The following is a 21,201-nucleotide window of genomic DNA, read 5'->3' as shown; positions in this document are numbered from 1 at the left end:
GCTACATTTATTTGTTACACAAATTTGTTTATTTGTTTTTCCTTTCTCTTTTTCTATCTTTTTCCAACGTTTTCGTTTCTCTTATTCCCCACACACTTTCGTAATATGTTTCAATAAGGTTTTTTGGCCGCTAGTACGCGCGACAAGTTTTAATGGAACGACGAAAAAAACGTTAACGTAAATCGTCGTTAGAGGGAAATGTTAGCGCGGGACGTCACGCATTTCAACTTCTAACGTTGTTTTCCTCGTGCTTGTCTCTCTGCAGTGTCCACTGGAAACGGGATAAACAAGCAGTAGAACATCAGAGGGGGAAAAAAGCAACGATAGGGGAAGGGAAAAACGAGGGCTGTTCTATAACAGAAGAAGCAGCATGGAGAAATGGAAATGAAAGAATCAGGGAAAGTCGGAATAAAGGTGGAGGAAATAAAAGAAATAAAAAAAAAGTTGCCGTATTAAAAAATAACAGAGGAAAATATAATCTGGAATATTTTGCTCGAAGATATCTCAAATAAAACCGGAGGAAGCGTATTCTTTTCTTTTTTTAATTGTTCGTAGTCGTAGAATACAACTGTAATAAACAACCATCTCATTGTATAGAATTTTCAAATTTTACAGATTTACGATAAGAATTGTTGGAAAACTAATTTTTCGCATAATCAATAGTATCTTTTATGTTGTGTCCGTATACGTAGTAGGTGGTGATATTTCTCCTGCTAATGACCATTTTATCAAATTGATGACTCACAGAATCGTCTAAACCCGATTAGTATTACGATTTTACGTACGCGTTCGACGAGTTTTTATTTGACAATACTAACATCCCTCGGAAGGTCCAGCGTACATCGATAGGAACTTAATGATATCTGGTTTGTCGTGCGGGCAAAAGGACGATCCTTGCAGCAAAAATGGACACGGAAAAATCCATACCATCGAGGTCGGCCAGGACGCATCAATCACTTTGATTCGACCTCCTGAGGATAATACCGACGAACATCCACCCGGAAAGACACTCCTCTCTTCCCACGTTCTTCATTTCTTATATCTTCCCTTCGATTCGTTGAACAATCACTTACGTTTTGTCTGTGACACGTGTCATTTCCATCGAATAGCGTTTCGACTGATTTGAATTTGTTCCCTCGTGAGCTTGTCGCGTGAATTTTACGAAAATTCTGTCTTCATTTTATTCATTTCAACTCGCATGCACCTGTGTGCGTTACGATTATACAAGGTGGCCTATGCAATTTGCGTACTTGCAATTTTTTAAGGAGCGTTCACACGATCGATGTTACCGTCGATTTAGAGTTTTCAACGTTGTCACGCGGAAGAGAGTCTCTGCTTCGACTAACACGTTGACAGCCGCGTCACCCGTATTCGGGTGACAGCAAAGGTTCCGGCAGTGCTGTGTCACTCGTATTCGGGTGACACACTTATTTGAGAAATAATAAAACTATTGAATTGTTATAAAAGTAATACGAAGATGATTTATTAAGAAAATTATTTAGAATGTAAAACTTTCAAGCATTCTATACGTAGCTGAGGTTGGTCGGGACAATTTCGACAATAAGTTGTTGTTTTCTTTAAATTCTCCCGTGTCTTTGATCGGTCCGTTCGACGTCTTTTATCCGTATAACATAGTTTGCACGCGCGACTAGTGCTTCTTGCGAAATCATTTTTTCGAACGGCGATATTATGCCGATTCCGTCGAAGGCAAGGATTTTTGTATTTTCAGACAACCCTAATAATTTTCCAGCTAATAATTCTCTAAATCTTCTAATATTTACATCCTTCCTTGTTGCAATTTTCTGATACAAGTAAGTTTATTATTTCGTCAACAATGAACAGCTCGAACACATCATATGGATTGACATCGCTAGGTAATTGCCCAATGAGGCCATCTGTCTCGGGAAAAGGAAATGACTTCTGCCTACCACTAAATTCATTCCATTCGTCAAAGTGAATTGTACTTTCCTCGGTAACATCAGTTGCTCTTTTTTCCTCAATGACCAATTTTTGTAAAATCTCGTCAACAGTATATTCGTTATATTCAGTATCACTACGATTGCACTTATCAATATCCGAATCAGAATCAGACGATGTAATTCTATTTATATTTTTATTTCTAGGGAATTTGATTTATTCCTCATCGCTGCTATCCGAATTTGCATAAGCCTCGTAAAAGCTTTCTTTTTCACTGCTATTTGATTCACTAAGAAATAAGTTTTCCATTTTTCTGTTCGACATTGTAACGAATTAGGGCAGAGATTTTAAGTTATTTAAAATACCGGTGGAAGTCTAGCAGAGTACGCTTGGTACAGCGCCACTCGTGGCCTGAAGGAGATTTCGTTGAAAACACGCGCGGCAGTCAACGTGCTAATATGCGAATATTGTCTCGATACAATGTTGAGAGTCCTTGATATTGATAATGGTGTCGTATAGAGGAACTTTTTATACGCACGCACATTGTGCTGTATTTATTTGTATTTTTGTATTTTGTACATTTATAGAGTATTTTTTATACCGGTGGAGATTTCAAGATTAATTTTGTTATTTCAAATGGAATCTTTTATGTGGAAATATGGAAAAATGTTGAATTCTTGACTCTTATTAGTCGTAAAGCTAATAACTAATGGAAAATGCGTAATATTAAGTTGCAGACTCAATTTCAACATTCGAAATGATATCAATTGATATTAATAAATACAATGATTAAATGTGTAGCAATTATTTAAAGAATTATGAAGACACTTCGCCGATTTTGATGACTTTGAAATGTGTTTCGTCAAAGTGGTCAAAATCGTCAAAATCAACGAGGTGTGCCCTGGTGTAAATAATTAGCGATATATTAACACTCAGCCAACCGAACGGGGAGATCTCCCTTTTTGACTTTAACAACGCGTTTCCCTTTTTTTTCTTGTTACTATCAGGTATTGTCTATCTGGAATTGTTGCCAATTAATTGCGCCACTTTTCTGCTTTTATAAAGTACAATATATAATAAAATACAGCAATCTAGTGGTGTTAAAATTGATTAAAAAGTTACACTATCAGTTATGACTAAATAAGGTTATAATCGAACGATACCACACTATAAAAAAATATTAAAATGCATTATGAATTTTTAATTTCACCTTCAAGTCGTTTTATTTATCTTCAGTCATCCTTAATGTTTTTAATTTTACCTATATTTTTGTATACTTTTAATATATACTTTTAATTTCATGTTTTGTATAAATAATATGTGAAATCGTTAAATAAAATCATCCAACGAGGAAACTGCACTCTGAACATTATTTTAACACTAACACTTTACATATACCTATTTTTACCGTTAAATAGACGTGTTTTTTTTCGAAAGAAACTGTCAACTTATTCTAGGAAATAACGCCCGACATAACTTTTAAATAATAAAATAATCAATCGCATATTTTCATTTTTGTGTGAATTATAAACAGGAGATTATAGTCGAACAGATCATCCTCACTTTCAGTTTGCTCATCTTCGGACGTAGAATTTCGTCCGTCTGAATATTTCTCGCTTTCTATTCGCTCGTTTTCGGACTTGGAATTTCGTCCGTCTCAACACTCCTCGCTTATACTTTCTATGTTTTTCAATAAACGCTTTTTCACTGAACGCGTGCACATATTTTGGGATAAAAGAAAATACAAAACTAACGTAGCGAATATTATGAGATTTGTTCGCTCCTTGTCGTATTTCATTTCTCGTAGGCTTCGATCCGTACTCTGTGACGCTCGACTCCTCGCTTATACTTTCTATGTTTTTCAATAAACGCTTTTTCACTGAACGCGTGCACATATTTTGGGATAAAAGAAAATACAAAACTAACGTAGCGAATATTATGAGATTTGTTCGCTCCTTGTCGTATTTCATTTCTCGTAGGCTTCGATCTGTACTCTGTGACGCTCGAAATGATACTGCCTTTAGATTTCGTTTAGCTATAGAGAACTCATCACGCAGCGAGTATATTCTCGAGAAATATTTCTCGAGAGTGTCCGACAACACTCGGTGGTGTTCATGCGTCACCTCACAAGGACTCTATCGGACTATTCAGCGCTTACGACGAAGCCAAACACATACCGCGTTTAGATGTATACAACTATAGCTGGTTGGATGTTGTCGAGTTCAGAGCTAAGGTCCCTGGCAGAGAACTTTAGAAGAAGATGTAAATTTGCCGACCGGTCGCGGTAAACAAGCCAGGCTATGAATTTTCCTCGGTAAAAAAGAAGCAAAAAGAAGAATTGAGAAATTGATTAATCAGATAACAGAAGAATTTACATAAAGTTAGACGAACGAAAGAAATAACAACGAACGTACAATTTGAAATGAAATTTTGAAACCGGGTCTGGTAAGGTCACACAAAAATGAATTGCATATTTACGGTAAAAATTGTACACTGACACGATTTTGTATGGTGACTAAAAATTTGATCGGGGAGTTGCTCGCATTAGACGAAAGAACCTTACTTATTATTCTACGAGAGTTCGCGGCGGCAGGTTTTTCGGCAATGCTGAGCGGAATGTCACGGATTTCACGAAAATTGCTTTCGAAGGAATTTCCCTTTACGAAAGTTTGAATCACCTGGAATCCCCGGAGATCAAGCTATGAATCAGAAATCACGCGTCAAGAGACAAAGTAAATAGCCTGCTAGCATCACCACCTTAAAGCGTACAAATAGAACGGTGGAACATCCATTCTCGTGAAAATCTCGCGAAAACTGTATTAAAAGCTTTCCTTCCCATCTGCAAAATCCTTCGTTCTCTAGGATAACATATTCGAAATTCTTTGAATTTTAAATTGCGCGATTAACGATCCGTGCGATTTTTAAAATGACAAGGAAAAACACCTAATTACGATATGCTGGAATACGAAGGTCACAAGAGAAAATAAATTAAAATTCAATATGTTCTTATTAAACCACCTACGAAGAATCACGCGTTTAAGCAGAAAAATGCGACAGAAAAGAAAATGTAAAATCGAAAGTTCGTCCTGAGCCGATAGGCGAAGACTGCGTATAATAAACGAAATAACAACTGAAAAAATTCGTAAGAAATATGCAAATTTGCATTTGCGCCGTTATTCCACCAAATAAATACCGATCATCGATCAAATGTCTGTAAATGAATTCTTTTTTCCAATTTTTTTTTTTCTAACCTAACCCCAATCAACCGTTCAACGTATGATACTTTGAAAAAACAATTTCGACAATCACAGAGTGAGAAAATGGCGGCTAAAATTAGTTCAATATGGCGCGCCTTAATAAAGTTGAGCAACTCTCATATAGCGCGAACGTGTCCATCACACAGTTTTGTTCGGCTTCGACAGTGCGCGAAACGAATTAACTGCGTTGTAGAGGGGTTGACTGTTCAACGAAGCTACATTTTCAATATAATATTTTACAATATTAAAGTTCAGCTGGATATTTCTCGACAGCTATTGTATCACACGTGGCATTGTCTACTCTCAACTCGCCACAATAAAAAATGTCATCGGGAACCGATCCTTGCGATAACGATCCAATAAAATTATAGCTCGTACGTTGGATTTAACGCTTTTCATATCTCTTTTTGCGGGGAATTTCGAGAGACAATGTTTTGTAAAACTGTTTTGAAACGCGAGAAAACACGCGTCACGTTGTTACCACCATTAAAACGAATATTATTCCGACGACACATACAGAGGCTGCACAAAGTACAATATTTCCACCTGCTTTTATTTCTCAATGAAGCGTCTCTATCAGACTGGAAATGCTTTCCTTTCTATATAATTTCTCTTTCTAAATAATTTCTCTTTCGTTTTCAAAATTTTCCAGTCGTGTGAAAATACTACAAAATGATACGGAATTTACCATACTTCGATCTCATTATCAGATCGGTGCATATGAAATGTCGTTTTGTACAATAAAATTTTCATTACTTCGTCGGAAATATCGTATATTTAATCAAGATATTAGATCGTCCGAAAAGTTTTCATTTTATAGTAACAGAACAGAATGGATCACACGTAATTCAATAAAATAATATGAAAGAACAAATATCATTTCCTTATGAAACAAAAGAAACTTTTCGTACGACGTGATAGAATCCAAATCGACGTTAGGATTCAACTAAAAATTACATTTATAAATCTGCTTAAAATAATCTACGCACGAGAAAGTTGCTTAGATGGAAACGTCTTTAACCTTCGCCTAAATGCTAATTTTATTTTTCCAGAATACCTCGTGACACTTTTTCCAAATGTTGAAAATGTTCACGCAAGAAAATTACGTGGATATTCTGATTAATGTCACGATAACGAAGTTTTATACATTTATTCTAAATCTCTTTAAACATCGAACGTACCGATTCGTAATAAATTTCCTTTTATTTTATCTAATTGATACTTAACGATAGAACACGATTAAACGTGCGATATTAATGCGGCAAATTCAAGCTTCAAAGAAACGTTTCATACGCAGCTAATTGCATCTGAATACGATGTAACAAATACAATGGTGTTTCCATACTTTTTATAGCCTTTGTTGAATCGTTTATGGAGCGCTGCTACGTATTGGACATCCACTTTAATACGGCAACATGAATTTTCCACGAATATTCCATTCGGAAGGAGCAGTTTCTTCGTTATTTAGACATTTGCTTTTAGATTGCGCACGTTCATGCGCAAAACTGTATAAGAAAAATACGCAAAAATATTCGAGATGCACTAGAGATATCGCGTAGTAATTAAAATACGTTTACAAAAATTGCCTATGAAACGTGCAGATACGTGTGAACTTGTAGCCGCACTCGGCAACAATGTATATCAATATGCCGAAACAAAATGCCCAATGAGCCATCAATATCCCAACGGTCCTTCCGCCGAATGTCCGAGAAGAAGACGTGCGTGGCAACGGTGCGGACGCCTAACAAACGTGTGGATAGTGGGGATTTGAGGGGCGACAAACAGAAAAGAATCGAATCCGATCGACAGTTAGGTTTGAAATAGGAGGCGATAAAGTCGAGTTGTAACCGGGCAGTAAAATTGACTAGCGAAACTGAGAGCGATACGTGACGCGATCGAAAGGAGACTCTTGTTAATAAATATATTGTTGACCTAAACACCGAGTGATTATTTAACGCACTACACCCAATAGCACCTCAAACTTTTTCGTCGTTAAATTAAACCGTTAAACATGAGCAAGTCTTACAGTACTTTCGAACTATATAGATTAGGATGTGAAAGAACAACGGAGGGCCAGCCAAAGTTTCGGCTGGACGTGACCCGAAGTGTCCTGGGAATTGCCGTGTAATTTGTCTATATCGTACAAGGGAGGAAATAAAATAGAAAAATAGAAAAGGAGAATAATAGAAGGAGAAAAATAGAAAAGAAATGCGAGCAAATGAAGATATAAGATGGATCCAGTGAAGTATCCAAGTTTTGTTTCGTGTTAAACCCAAATGCCGAGTTCCGTTTGAATTGATTCAATGCCAAAGTTATTCAGTTGAGAAAAACAGATAAACGATAACCAAGTCGTTATGAAAATAGTTAGGAATAGGAATAAAAAAAATTGCAGGGAACTAACAGATACGGAGGAGCGTGACAATATGAACGCGACACGCAAGTAACAACGCAGTCGTTATTTTTCATAATTATCCGGCAAAACGAATCTGTGGAAAACAAAAGTTGTGGAGCGTTAACGAGGAGGATTTTCAGTCGATCCAATGGATAATGACATTAGCTCTCTGTGCTGTCGCATTATTTTAATGGCAAATTCTTTATTTCGTGTCTCTTTCGCCGGTGTATTCAAGAGCTTTTTAAGATTTAACGAGGACGTGGCCGCCTTTCAATTTTACCGGTGCGAAAACAGCAACTGAAAAGATACAAAATATCGCCCCTGACCATAATTCCCTCTTCTCTGTTGAGTCGTCGTCGTCGCCGAATTTTCCTACCGCTAAAAACCACTCTCAACAGAGTGCGCAGGATCCAAGTGGCGAATATTTTTGCAATTATTTTGCTGACTTTTTTTATTCTCAGTCCAAGTAGGCGTGTCTGGTCAAATCTGTTTCTGTTTTGGTTTCCAGAAAAATGGCTTGAAATATAAAATATTATACTGTATTATTATACAGAACTTCCTCATTTAATAGATTTTTGTGCTGTCTATCTGGCATTTTGCGCTAGCGGCTACATTTTAGGCGGAAGTTGATACGCCCTTTTTACCGAACACGGCAGAGTTATTTTTTAAAAATTGTTAAGGTTCGGGTCTGAGTGAAAATCGTGGGAACAACGAGTTTCGCAGATGTAAATAACATGGTATGCTTGACATTCTAATTTTTTCGGTGGGGCGTGAGCTTCTCTGGCTGGAAATACGCGTTTCCCGCCCTTTCCCCTTCCCACCATTGATTTTCTACGGCACTGCGGAGACCGCATCTCTTTTATCTATAGCTCAGAGACAACATTCCTTCTTAATTTGTTCCGAATCACAGGATTCGCGATCATCCGACGTTTATCCTGCGCTATTCAGACACGGTTGTTAGCTTTTTCCAGTGTTTATCGAGGTTTTACGTGGGTAGTCCATTTAATTAAAGGAAATTAGTTTCCAGTAATTTTTTAGTCCGTTTATTTTATTAACTTCTCTATTTCTTTCTATCTTTTTTTATTTCAGGAAATGAATGATACCATTTTATTCCGTGCCAAGTATATTTTGAACTATTCAAAAAAAAAAAAAAAAAGAGAAAGTAAAATAAAAAAACAACAGGCAAGAGCTTGTAATTAAATTCCAGGAAAAACGTGAAACAAAATCAAAGTGCAGATCCAAGAGAAAAAATCAGAAAAGAAAAAAAAAGTCTCTTCGTACAAAATGTTACATTGAAATGGATATTTTTCAACATCAAAAGCGTGAAACTCGAGACGCCGTTTTCAACCATGTTAAGACAAATTAAATCCAAAAAAAAAGCGAAGAAAAGAGAGAAGCAGAAAGAGAATTGGTTTCTCTTGCTAAAGAGTTTAAGAAGACGGTAATTATACAGAAAAAAGGAACATCTTCCTGATTTCAATGGGCTTGAGATACGCTGTCAAGGACGACATTATGAACTACTTTTTCCTACACACGCAGCCACAGCTCGGCCCTCGTTTCACCGAGACGTTTTCAAAAAACTTCAACGAAATTTGAGTTCCATTACGCTTCATTCTGGCGTATAGATAGTCGTTCAATTTTTGTATAGTTCAACCTAAGCTTAACTTATCGATGCTAATCATCTTCAATATAAATAAAAAAAAAAGATAAATCAATGGGTTGTAGATTATTAAATTTTAATTTAGTTAAATGTTAGTTAAATGCTAGATTGATATATTGCACAATGTTGGCACGACTTGGTATTTATTTCATTCGCTTTTGTAAGTGTGTCGTAAATTCGACTACTATCATTTATTATTATACGCTTCTGTCTATAGCTGAAAACGTTACGTGTTAAGGACATTTATAGACACCTGCTGAGTCTAATTTATTAGTACGTGACGAACAGACAGGTAAGACATAGTATAACATTTCATAGATCGATAGGTTCACTGAAAATTATTGGGTTGGCAACTGATTGCGGATTTGGTCATTGCCACCTAACGTCAAAATCTGTAATCACTTAGTTGCCAATCCAATATTTCACGTTAGCATTATCCAATAACCTCATTTTTCTCTTTTATCTATTTAAAATGATTTCCTCTCTCTCATCAGTTAGTTAAGTTTACATTAGATTATGTAAGAATGCAGCCGCCTACTCGACAATCCGACGTAATCGTGACGTAAATTGTATCGAAGTTTCCGCTGATACAGTTTTTCCACGAAACAAGCAACTGGTTTCTCACTGGAAACAGACAACTCATTATCTTTCCATTTGAGGTTTTTTTTATTTGATTTACCGACAGAGTAAGAAATCGCAGAATGAGTAAGCGATCCGTGAAAGCGAGAAGCCATCAATTTTTATGATCCAACGAACAGTGACTCGTTTCAGTAGAAGACCAATGGAATACGTACAATGCTTCCTGACTCTGGTTTAGCAATCCTCGCGTGTTACGTGCTGCTCAACCGATCGCTTTATACGATCCGCCGCTATCTCGAGTTCCTCGCTCGTTCTCCGTATTCTCGCTTGTCCCGTTTGAGAACAAAGTGAAGCCGAATAGCACGCCAGACTCGTAATGAGCATCTCGTCGATCCTGAGCGTGCGGCTTATTTCCAGGCAAAATTGTATGTCAGAAAATAAGGTCGCAAGCGACGGTAACATATACAGTAGGACAAGTGCAAGTCCGAACGGTTCGATATTCGAACAATTCCAATTCGAACGAACGTGTCAGGGGAAATCCAGCTCCTGAACTTGAAAGAAAACTGGAAGTTGGAGCAAAGAGACGGACAGTTGCTTGTCGTTGTGTAAGCGTTACATTGTTGCCTGATCTCTCTGCCCAGGCTCGGTCGCAACAGCGAAATGCAGGCTGAGAAGAAGAAAGAGAAACAAAGGGACGTTCGTCGTTTCGACGCTCGTTCTTGCAATCGTCGGTGTAGTTCTTCTGTGATTGTCTCAGCGAGCGTACTAAATTTGTTTTCTTACCATTTATTAATACGAACTTTAGAGACAGGTACTTGCAATGTTTCATATTGAGAACATGTCGAATGGGAGGGATCGATTCAACTTACGCCATTTCAAACGGGACAATTTAATTCCATATTCGACCAACTCGAAGTCTCCTGGAACGGATAGTGTCCGATGTTCGAGGATCTACTCTATGTGGAGGAAAGTTGTACGGAATGTTGATCTTAGCATGAAATTCGTATTTGAAGGTAATTGAAATCGATGAGGTGTGCTCTTTTGTCCATAATTACCAAGGAATGTCCGCGTAAAAGCAAAATTAATGTTAATATTATATATTATATATTTTATATACTTTATTATTGACATATATAATATATTTTATATATTATATTTTTATATTTAATATATAAAATATATTATATACTTTATATTTTAATATGTAATAATATTATATAAAATATATCTTATATACTTTATTATTGACCATAATATATTTTATATATCATATTTTTATATTTAATACATAAAATATATTTTAATAATATATAATATTATAATAAAATATATATACTTAAATTATTATAATGAAATATATAAAATATATTATACATTTTATATTTTAATATGTAACAATATTTTCTCCTATGTTATTACACTATATTTGTTGCTTGATTTTATCTCATATTTCCTTATTTTTTCAGATTCTACATTATTCCATTGTTAATAAATATTTTCCAACCAAGTAACCAGTTGCAAGCTAATCAATTTTATCCGATGGCTAGAAACTCAAGTCTATATTTCATCAGACATCATGATCTCTACCTATGTCACAAAAGAGCGAATTCTTGGCAGACAGTTTCGCGTCAACAGCACTCGCTGGGTACACGTGAGAAAATTTGTCAGGCTGATTCATCGTCTTTCGTTCTTACTCTGCTGCCAGCTATTGTAAGAAAGTGCCTCTTGTCCGTTGCCAAAATCTATTCTATCTATGTCCTCGATCTTCTTATTATTATCCTCCTGTTTGATAACAATAACGTTATTATTTCATAGAAAATTTCCAACTTACAAACTTCCCTCTCAACTCGATTTCTAAATTTAAAATATTTGAACAGTTTGCAATTTAAAAAATGGTAACTGCATGTTCTCCTCCCGTTTAGCACCAAAGTTGGTAATCGTTCGAATTGTTTCGAATAAATATTTTCTTATGATAATTATCTTAGGGATAAATTCATATAAGCTGAATATTTTATCTGCGGTATAATTAATTCTTATTCGCGTTATTTATTATCCATGTTATTAACAAATTATGTTCTATATTTATTCGAATAACGAATAATAATGGGAATAATTTTGTACAAATATACACAGACTCCAATACGATTCTTATTGTTAATTTACCGAGAAACAACAAGCTTATCAATTTGGTATCTGAAAAATGTTAATTATAAAAACCAATGCTACAACTGGGCAGTGAAGCTTGAAAATATATTTTCGTTACCAATTTTATCCTCGTTTATATACATATAATATATAATTTTGATTAAAATGAAACTTTTATTCGGATAAATTTGTAAATTTCTTATTCGGCTAAATATTTGTACGATGGAATCTTTATTTTATTTTTTATCTTTATCCATCACTTGTTATTGGAACAAAATTTTCCCCAATATTGTTTAGCGTACACCAAAATAGTATTTTTACTACAAACATTGGAACACATTTACGGTTTATTGATTTTCCAGTTACAACGAAGCAGATGAAATTTTCAAGAATTCGTCGTTAAATGTGCTGATCAAGGTGCAGCGTTAATAGCCCATTTTAGGAAGATTAATGGGCTACGTAAATTGCTACGCCATTAGACATCGGTTAGCTAAATGTGATTAATTTTATAACTATTTCATATATAATTTATTTTGATTTAAAAACGCCGGTAGAATTTGTGTAATTTTGATCCTAATATTCTTTCGTTTCTGATTTACGATGACTTCAAATGACTTCAAACGCTCGGAAGAAAGTAGACGGTGGAAAATTCGTTTCCAATTGGAGAAGTCGCGAGCGAAGAGCAAAAGGTAATCTGCCGATGCGTAGAATTGAAAACGCGGACTACCGGCCGAGTAACAAGGCAAACAGAAAAACGGAAACGAACCCTCGAAAACTTCATTTCCTCCGGAATGAAAATTAATTAATATCTGGCTCTTCCGCGTAACGAGATCTCCATTATCGCCTAAATACGAGTGGCTGAGGAAACTCGATCGTCTTCACGGTTCTCGTTGATCGCTCTTTAATTATTATCAATTTGTGCGACACTTCAGCGTGTCGATTACTTTGCTACATTTTCACCATATTATTACATGTATATACGTATAATTCTACAAAATTCAAATTACCCGCCAATGGACATTTTTATTTTTGCCTTGTTTCACCGCCAGTCATTTGCTAAATAGAATATTGGGTTGGCAACTAAGTGATTGCGGATTTGGTCATCAGATGGCATTGACAAAGTCCGCAATCACTTAGTTGCCAATCCAATACAGCACGAGAGAAGAGCAGTAATTTAGGACTTGGACAATCGACCCTTGATTTTCCAGATAAAATTTGTAGTAGATTTGTTATTAACTGTTATTGTATTTACTTTCATTATTCTCAAAACAAACTCGATTTTCCAGAATCGATCGTCTGATTTACCCTAAGGATTTACGTTATTACATATATATATATATACACAAATAAATAATCCATATTTTTCAGGCAAGATCAAGATTTATTTAAAGAGAAAGTCAAACAGACTTTTTATTCAGAATAATCACCCTTCTTTAAAAATCTCTTTAGATTTTGTGTCGATAAGTGCCAGTGCATTTGAACGCTACGAACAACTGACGGTATTTCGTATTTCATTGTTATGTCCTGAATAATTTTTATTGAATAAAAGTTGAAATATTTATAAATAGTGCGCAAAATATAATAATATTTTATAATAATAATAATAATTTTCGACCATGTTTTTTCAATGATCCCTACGACTCAAACGGTTAAGTCATCATTCAGATTGCTGATGAATTTCGTTTCGAAAGAATGCCATGATCTTTTCACTCGATAAAGTCGTCCAGCTGAGGAAGCACCGTGAAATGGATACACCGGGTGATACTGCGTAGTTTCCCATCTAAGACTCGTTATGATATCTGATTAGTACGAGAAGCAATTTCCTCTTTTTTGCATCTTTCTCGTCTTATGCAGAGGGTTTGAAACGGTTTCTTGCGTTAGCCCGGACTGCTCCTCGAGCTGTTCTCGCGTTTGTGCCGAATTCTCGGCTGGTTCTGGGCCTCCGGAGCGTTGCTCGTCGATCAAACCGAAGCTTTTAACACTTTGGTTGCCACGTTGGTCATTGGTGACCGCAGCGCTTTCTTCTCACAGTTGTAAAAATTGAATGAAAATTGACAGTTAAGGCATTTTGAATATAAACGATAGATAAAAGATATTTTGAAATAAAGTGCCCCTTTGAACAATTACACACCTTAAAAAATGTTGAAAATGACAATGTGAGTTCGTGCTCGCCAACCATGTGCAGATGCGCTAGTTACAATAAATAGTAACTAGAAGATATTTCTAGATACAATCGATAGATTTAATCGATAGGTTTAAGATGTTCTTTTATTTTTATCCCTAGTCTATGTAAGAAAGTGCAATAAAGGTTTTTCGATTCAGAACGGTGTGATAGATTTATCCAAAAGATAAAATAATAGCTATTGTGATCCTACCTCTAAATACAGAAACAACATCAAAAAATAATCGTAAATGATGCTTTAAAATCATATAATTGAAGTTAGAAGTGTGAACATACCTTACTATTATACATAGAATGAGCAAATACTGTTTACTAATATCTTCTATACGTTTCAACAATATATCCTGCACGTTTTGTTTACGACGAAATAACGAAAGCGAATGATTTGTTGAAATAAAGGAAGTTATAATATGTCGCTATCAACTGTCACCAAGGCGCTACGGTGGTCACCCGTGACCACCAAGAAGATAAACGGTCCACTGGGGAAGTATGTTGTCTTACATCATCCATTTATTATTATTTTGCCATTATATGTTTTGAATAATTAAAATACTCCCGTGGCGCCCTCAGCGAAACATGTAATTTCGGCGTAGCAGTTAAAGTGTTAACACCAACAAAGAACTACCACACCAGTCAAATTGACTAGTTTTACAAGTTCGCAACGATAACTAAAAAAATAATGTATTGAATTTTAGTTTGTTTTTTATGTATTCAACTGAAAATAATTTTGTATCAAGGCTACTTATACCAATACCAGTGAAAATGACTGGTACTTGTCCAAGTGTAAAAGGATCCTGCAATCTGTTTATCGAACCCCAATTAACCAGTTTCCTCGTTTTCTACAACTTGCCACGCGTTTTTCGAACTTTTACTGCGTATCATTCAATACGACGATATCAGTTATCAGGAAAATTCCGGATCGATCGCTAGATCGCTAAATACTAACATTAGAAACACCACACTAGTCAAAATGACTGTTTCTACAATTTTATAAACGTGCCAACCCTCGTTTAGGTAACATGGTCCCAGATGGATTAATAATACCAAAAATATACTACATAACATGGAATTACTTCTGTAAGAAAGTAATAAATCAATAAATATAAAAATATTCTATTATTAGGCATTTTTTAAAGACCAGTCATTTTCACTGGTTTTGGTAGAAATAGCTTCGTGTTAACTATCGGTAGTTCTAGCGTTAAACCGTTTAAAAGCGAAATGCACACACATCGTACGATAACGATATCTTCATTAAGAACACGACAAATCCACTCGCACGTTCTTTACAGCGTCTTTTCTTCGCTGGAATTCGTAAAGAACACAGTTGAGGCGTAAGTGTTGTCCGTGATACTTGTAGATGTCGCTGATGGGGTACTGCTATTTCTCTTCTAATTTAGATGCGTGGAAGAAAAATCGGACTCCGGTCGCCGGGATTTGAGAACCCGGGTCCCGAACGTTCGTAACCTAAGGCGCTAACCACTGCGCTGCCGTCGTTCGACGCTAGTTAGTGTCGAGTGGTGGTATTTGCTGTTGAGTGCCGCCACACGGTTATGCGCTTTGTTCGTTGCCATTATTGACGCTTACGAATTGATTATTTTATTGGGATTACGTTGCATTGATCTTCGCCAAACAGAATGTCATTTCTAACAGCAAAACGTGTAAACGATACATGCGCGGACGAGGGTGAGAAAATTAATTAGGTTTATTTGAATTGCTCATTTATACGTCAGATAATTATTTTAAAAGGAATATAGAAATCACAACGCATGTAACGATAAAAAGGGACACGCGAAACAGTTGTCGATTACATTGAAAATAATTTACCTTCGGTCGGTTAAAAAATTCATATAATGGGCCAGATAATGGCGAAACGTGATACAATGTACAAGACACGTATAATAATAAAGCAAAGCCGAGCACGTACAGTATTTCGTATTTTTATTTCGATCTGCTGAATGAATGTACGCGGTGTACCAAAAATTATTGGCTCATTGCACGCGATGTATTCGCGTGTAAATGAACGAGATAATAAACAGCGAAGGGAAATCGTGCTCGTATATTACTCTTTTCCTTCTACGCTCTTTTCGCTTCATTCCATCTTCTTCATCCATTACAACAGCTAATTTGTATCGGTCCATTATTTTATTCCATTCACTTTGTTCACCCTGAAATTATCTCTGAAATTCCGCATTATTCTGTATCTCTATCGAAATTTACGTTTATTTTCAAATAACATTATTTATCTTATTTACGTTGAAATTACGCTGTTTATTATCGTATTTGTATCGATAAATTGAATATACAAGGTGGACGATATAAAACTGACTGATTCTAATTGTCACCAGCTAATTATATCCTTGAAACAAAACGAAACACAACGTTTTAAATACAAGTCACTAATTACTATTTGGAAATTACGTATGCAATATAACATCAGACAGATGTTCGCCTCCAGACGTTGTACAAAGTGCAGCCCTTTCAATCGCATTCTTCGCTGCGTTTCACAAGTCATGTTGGCTATTGTTTCTCCAATAGCAACTTTCTTCACCTGCCCCATAGTGTTCCCTTTATCGACATACGCTTCGCGTTTAAGGAAACCCCGTAAAAAGAAGCGCAGTTCAATCAGGCTATCGAGATGGCCAACGTCGTCATGTCGATCACCGTTATCGACGGATTGCTTTGACGTAACGTTCGACGCAATGGTTGCGTAAAAGCGGAACAAAAAATAACGCAACGTAGAGTAGCGGAACTTTGAAATCAGTCAGTTACATATCGTCCACCCTGTACATAATATTCGAGCACAAGCCCAAAGATAAATAAGACTGGCAGGAAGAGAAGGATGGCGAAGCAATAGAATCAGCGAAGTATCAAGAAAATCGACTGTGAATTGTCGCTCGGTACGCGTGAACTTCACGTCTCGTTATAACGGATCTCACTCTAGATCGTTGTCTCGATGGAATAATAAAAATATAGAATAAAAATTTTTTTAAATTTTTTTTTTAATTTTTCCACTGAGACAACGATCTATACTGAAGTGGGCCACCCGGTATATGGGAGGCGTGCAATTATATTAACTTGTTCGCGAATACTCGAAATCGGTAGAATGCGCGAAATAGCCCTCTGTTCTTCCAATGTTAAAAGGATATTTAAGGTGTACGAGTGAAGTGGGCCACCCGGTATATGGGAAGTGTGCAATTATTGTAATTTGCTCGCGAATACTAAGAATCGGTACGATGTGTGAAATAGTTCTTTTCTTCCAATGTTAAACGGATATTTAAGGTGTACGAGTGAAGTGGGCCACCCGGTATATGGGAGGCGTGCAATTATATTAACTTGTTCGCGAATACTCGAAATCGGTAGGATGCGCGAAATAGCCCTCTGTTCTTCCAATGTTAAACGTATATTTAATGTGTACGAGTGAAGTGGGCCACCCGGTATATGGGAGGCGTGCAATTATATTAACTTTGATTTTCAACAAATATTGAAATACAATTGGCATTAATTTATTCTCCCTTTATTTCATAATATGTTCCGTTTTGAATTTTGTAAATATCATTCTTACATTTCTTTTATAATCTTTTTTTCAAAATTTGCCAATTTACATTGAAGGTAAAGTACAGTTATGTTATATATTATGATATATATTGTACAGGGTGGTTGGTAACTGGTGGTACAAGCGGAAAGGGGGTGATTCTACGCGAAAAAAGAAGTCGAAAATATAGAATAAAAAATTTCTTTTTTAATTTTTCCATCGAGACAACGATCTACAGTGAGATCCGTTATAACGAGATGTGATAAAGTGCACGCGTACCGAAAGGAAATTCAAAGTCGATTTTCTCGCAAACAAAGCCTCAAACGAAAAATTATTATTCTATATTTTCGGCTTCTTTTTTTGCGTAGAATCACCCCCTTTTCGCTTGTACCACCAGATATCAACCACCCTGTATAATTGAGAATACAGTATTCATGCTTTATACTCTACGTGTTCTATATCAAACTATGACCAAACCATGATTCTTCTTATTTGTAAGTACTGTGTTTATAAAAGCGAACTGATTTTTCCATTTTTCGTAACGATTTTGAATAAGTATTATTAGTGTGATTTTCAACAAATATTGAAATACAATTGGCATTAATTTATCCTCCCTTTATTTCATAATATGTTCCGTTTTGAATTTTGTAAATATCATTCTTACATTTCTTTTATAATCTTTTTTTCAAAATTTGCCAATTTACATTGAAGGTAAAGTACAGTTATGTTATATATTATGATATATATTGTACAGGGTGGTTGGTAACTGGTGGTACAAGCGGGAAGGGGTTGATTCTGCGCGAAAAAAGAAGTCGAAAATATAGAATAACAATTCTTTTTTTAATTTTTACATCGAGACAACGATCTACAGTGAGATCCGTTATAACGAGACGCGATAAAGTGCGCGCGTACCGAGCGAAAATTCAAAGTCGATTTTCTCGAAAACAAAGCCTCGAACGAAAAATTTGTATTCTATATTTTCGACTTATTTTTTCGCGTAGAATCACCCCCTTTCCGCTTGTACCACCAGTTACCAACCACCCTGTATAAATGAAGAAGAACTATGCCAAGTATGCGACAGGAACAAGTCAGGATCGATCGAACACATCCCGAAAGGCTGTGCAACGTATAGTGAACCGACACTAAAAATACGCCGACATAAAGACAGCAGGCAAAGTATGACAGCGAATACTGAAGGCCATGTGAAACGATTGCGTTATTTCGTGAAGCCTGCGCTGACAATTAGTGCAATTTGCTTAGAACGCTGAGACTCCGTTCGGGTTCGATGTTGGTATAATAAATTTCAATAATAATTTAACTAACAATCTTACTTTTTGTAGCATCTCGTCTAGCCTTAAATTTCGTCTCTTAATCGGAAATGCTTCAGAATACTCCGAACTAGACCAAAGTTTCTAGACAACTGCACATTGCGATAAGAGTGGTATCAATATATTTTCCTATCGATTCGCCAAAAACCAAAGGTAGCCGCCAGCGTTGCGGGTTAAAAGTACGGAAGGAAGGTTCTATTGAAAATCTGCGAATCGTACGGAGCCTAAGGTTCCTGTTTCTCTACGTAAATTGTTCTTGAAATTTACAGCATTTGAACAGAAATAAGAAACAATTGGAATAATTTTTTAATGATAAATCTATCACTTGGTAGCGGATGGCTCGTCGACTGTCAGGCAGATTACATTGTGGAAATTGAAGAAATAAATTCTCCTCATCGTCGTTAAAATAATACAAAATATTACAATTTCCAGTAGCTAGCTACAAGTTTCAGAAGCTATCGTTTGATTTAAAAATGTTGTCATTCTGAAGCTCTTCTTCATCTCTCTCTTCTCCTCCTCTTCTTCTTCTCTATCGTATCTTTGCAAATTGTCGAAGATACGATAAATGTATCGACGTTTTGATTGAATCGCACCAAGTGTCTCTCATTCTTCGTTTATGACCACAGACGATTTATATTTAACACGACGTACGTGGCAATAATTTGTTTTTGTTGCGAGGATCCATTAAATGTTAAATTTTGATTTTAAAAGTATTAATAATATAAAATAAATTTTATGATGATTTATTAATTAGTAAAATTTATATATCTATATAAAATGATTTAACATTAAATATTAATAATAATTTAATAATTAGATTTAGTAAATTAATGAAAGTTAAATTTAGGAAACAATTTTAATAAAGATAAATTTAGTGCCAGCAATAGCGGTTAAACTTCATTTGTAAATTAATTTTCTTAATTAATATTTATTTATTCTATATAAATTTAATTAAATTGCAAACGTAAGAGCAGTGCCAAGTTTTGTGTTTCGACGTACGGGCAAAGCTCCATGGCGAATGACACGCACAGATACGCGAAATCTACGACTGACATTTGAAACAGATGGCCCGCGCGAAATTACCGTTTTACCATATAAATACGTGCCATAGTTCCATCGGTTTTTTTATTCGCCTAATATCTTTTGCTAATAATCTATGCACGAATTCCCAACCATTAATATCATTTTGCTTTAGTTATTAGTATCAAGTAGGTCAACGATAAATTGTTTGAGCAAATGCTACTGTGGCGGATGAAAAGAGAGTTGTGCGTTTCGTCCTCTTTTCTTCCAATGTTAAACGGATATTTAAGGTGTACGAGTGAAGTGGGCCACCCGGTATATGGGAAGTGTGCAATTATTGTAATTTGCTCGCGAATACTCAGAATCGGTAGGATGTGCGAAATAGTTCTTTTCTTCCAATGTTAAACGGATATTTAAGGTGTACGAGTGAAGTGGGCCACCCGGTATATGGGAAGTGTGCAATTATTGTAATTTGCTCGCGAATACTCAGAATCGGTAGGATGTGCGAAATAGTTCTTTTCTTCCAATGTTAAACGGATATTTAAGGTGTACGAGTGAAGTGGGCCACCCGGTATATGGGAAGTGTGCAATTATTGTAATTTGCTCGCGAATACTCAGAATCGGTAGGATGTGCGAAATAGTTCTTTTCTTCCAATGTTAAACGGATATTTAAGGTGTACGAGTGAAGTGGGCCACCCGGTATATGGGAGGCGTGCAATTATATTAACTTGTTCGCGAATACTCGAAATCGGTAGGATGCGCGAAATAGCCCTCTGTTCTTCCAATGTTAAACGTATATTTAATGTGTACGAGTGAAGTGGGCCACCCGGTATATGGGAGGCGTGCAATTATATTAACTTGTTCGCGAATACTCGAAATCGGTAGGATGCGCGAAATAGCCCTCTGTTCTTCCAATGTTAAACGTATATTTAATGTGTACGAGTGAAGTGGGCCACCCGGTATATGGGAGGCGTGCAATTATATTAACTTGTTCGCGAATACTCGAAATCGGTAGGATGCGCGAAATAGCCCTCTGTTCTTCCAATGTTAAACGTATATTTAATGTGTACGAGTGAAGTGGGCCACCCGGTATATGGGAGGCGTGCAATTATATTAACTTGTTCGCGAATACTCGAAATCGGTAGGATGCGCGAAATAGCCCTCTGTTCTTCCAATGTTAAACGTATAT

General features: G+C 36.0%; 1 protein-coding gene and 1 pseudogene across 1 annotated transcript in view; both read right to left on the bottom strand.

Moving 5' to 3' along the window:
• LOC100745621 (midasin) overlaps positions 1-21,201 on the bottom strand; it is a 142,173-nt gene that overhangs the window by 26,355 nt on the left and 94,617 nt on the right. The gene's annotated exons all lie outside the window — the stretch shown is intronic.
• Positions 1,684-3,222, bottom strand: LOC112212979 (annotated as a pseudogene).

This window comes from Bombus impatiens, unplaced genomic scaffold (assembly GCF_000188095.3).
Source record: "Bombus impatiens unplaced genomic scaffold, BIMP_2.2 scf_0417, whole genome shotgun sequence".
Classification (NCBI taxonomy): domain Eukaryota; kingdom Metazoa; phylum Arthropoda; class Insecta; order Hymenoptera; family Apidae; genus Bombus; species Bombus impatiens.
The sequence above is the reverse complement of the archived record's forward strand: the minus strand, read 5'-3'. Positions and strand labels throughout refer to the sequence as shown.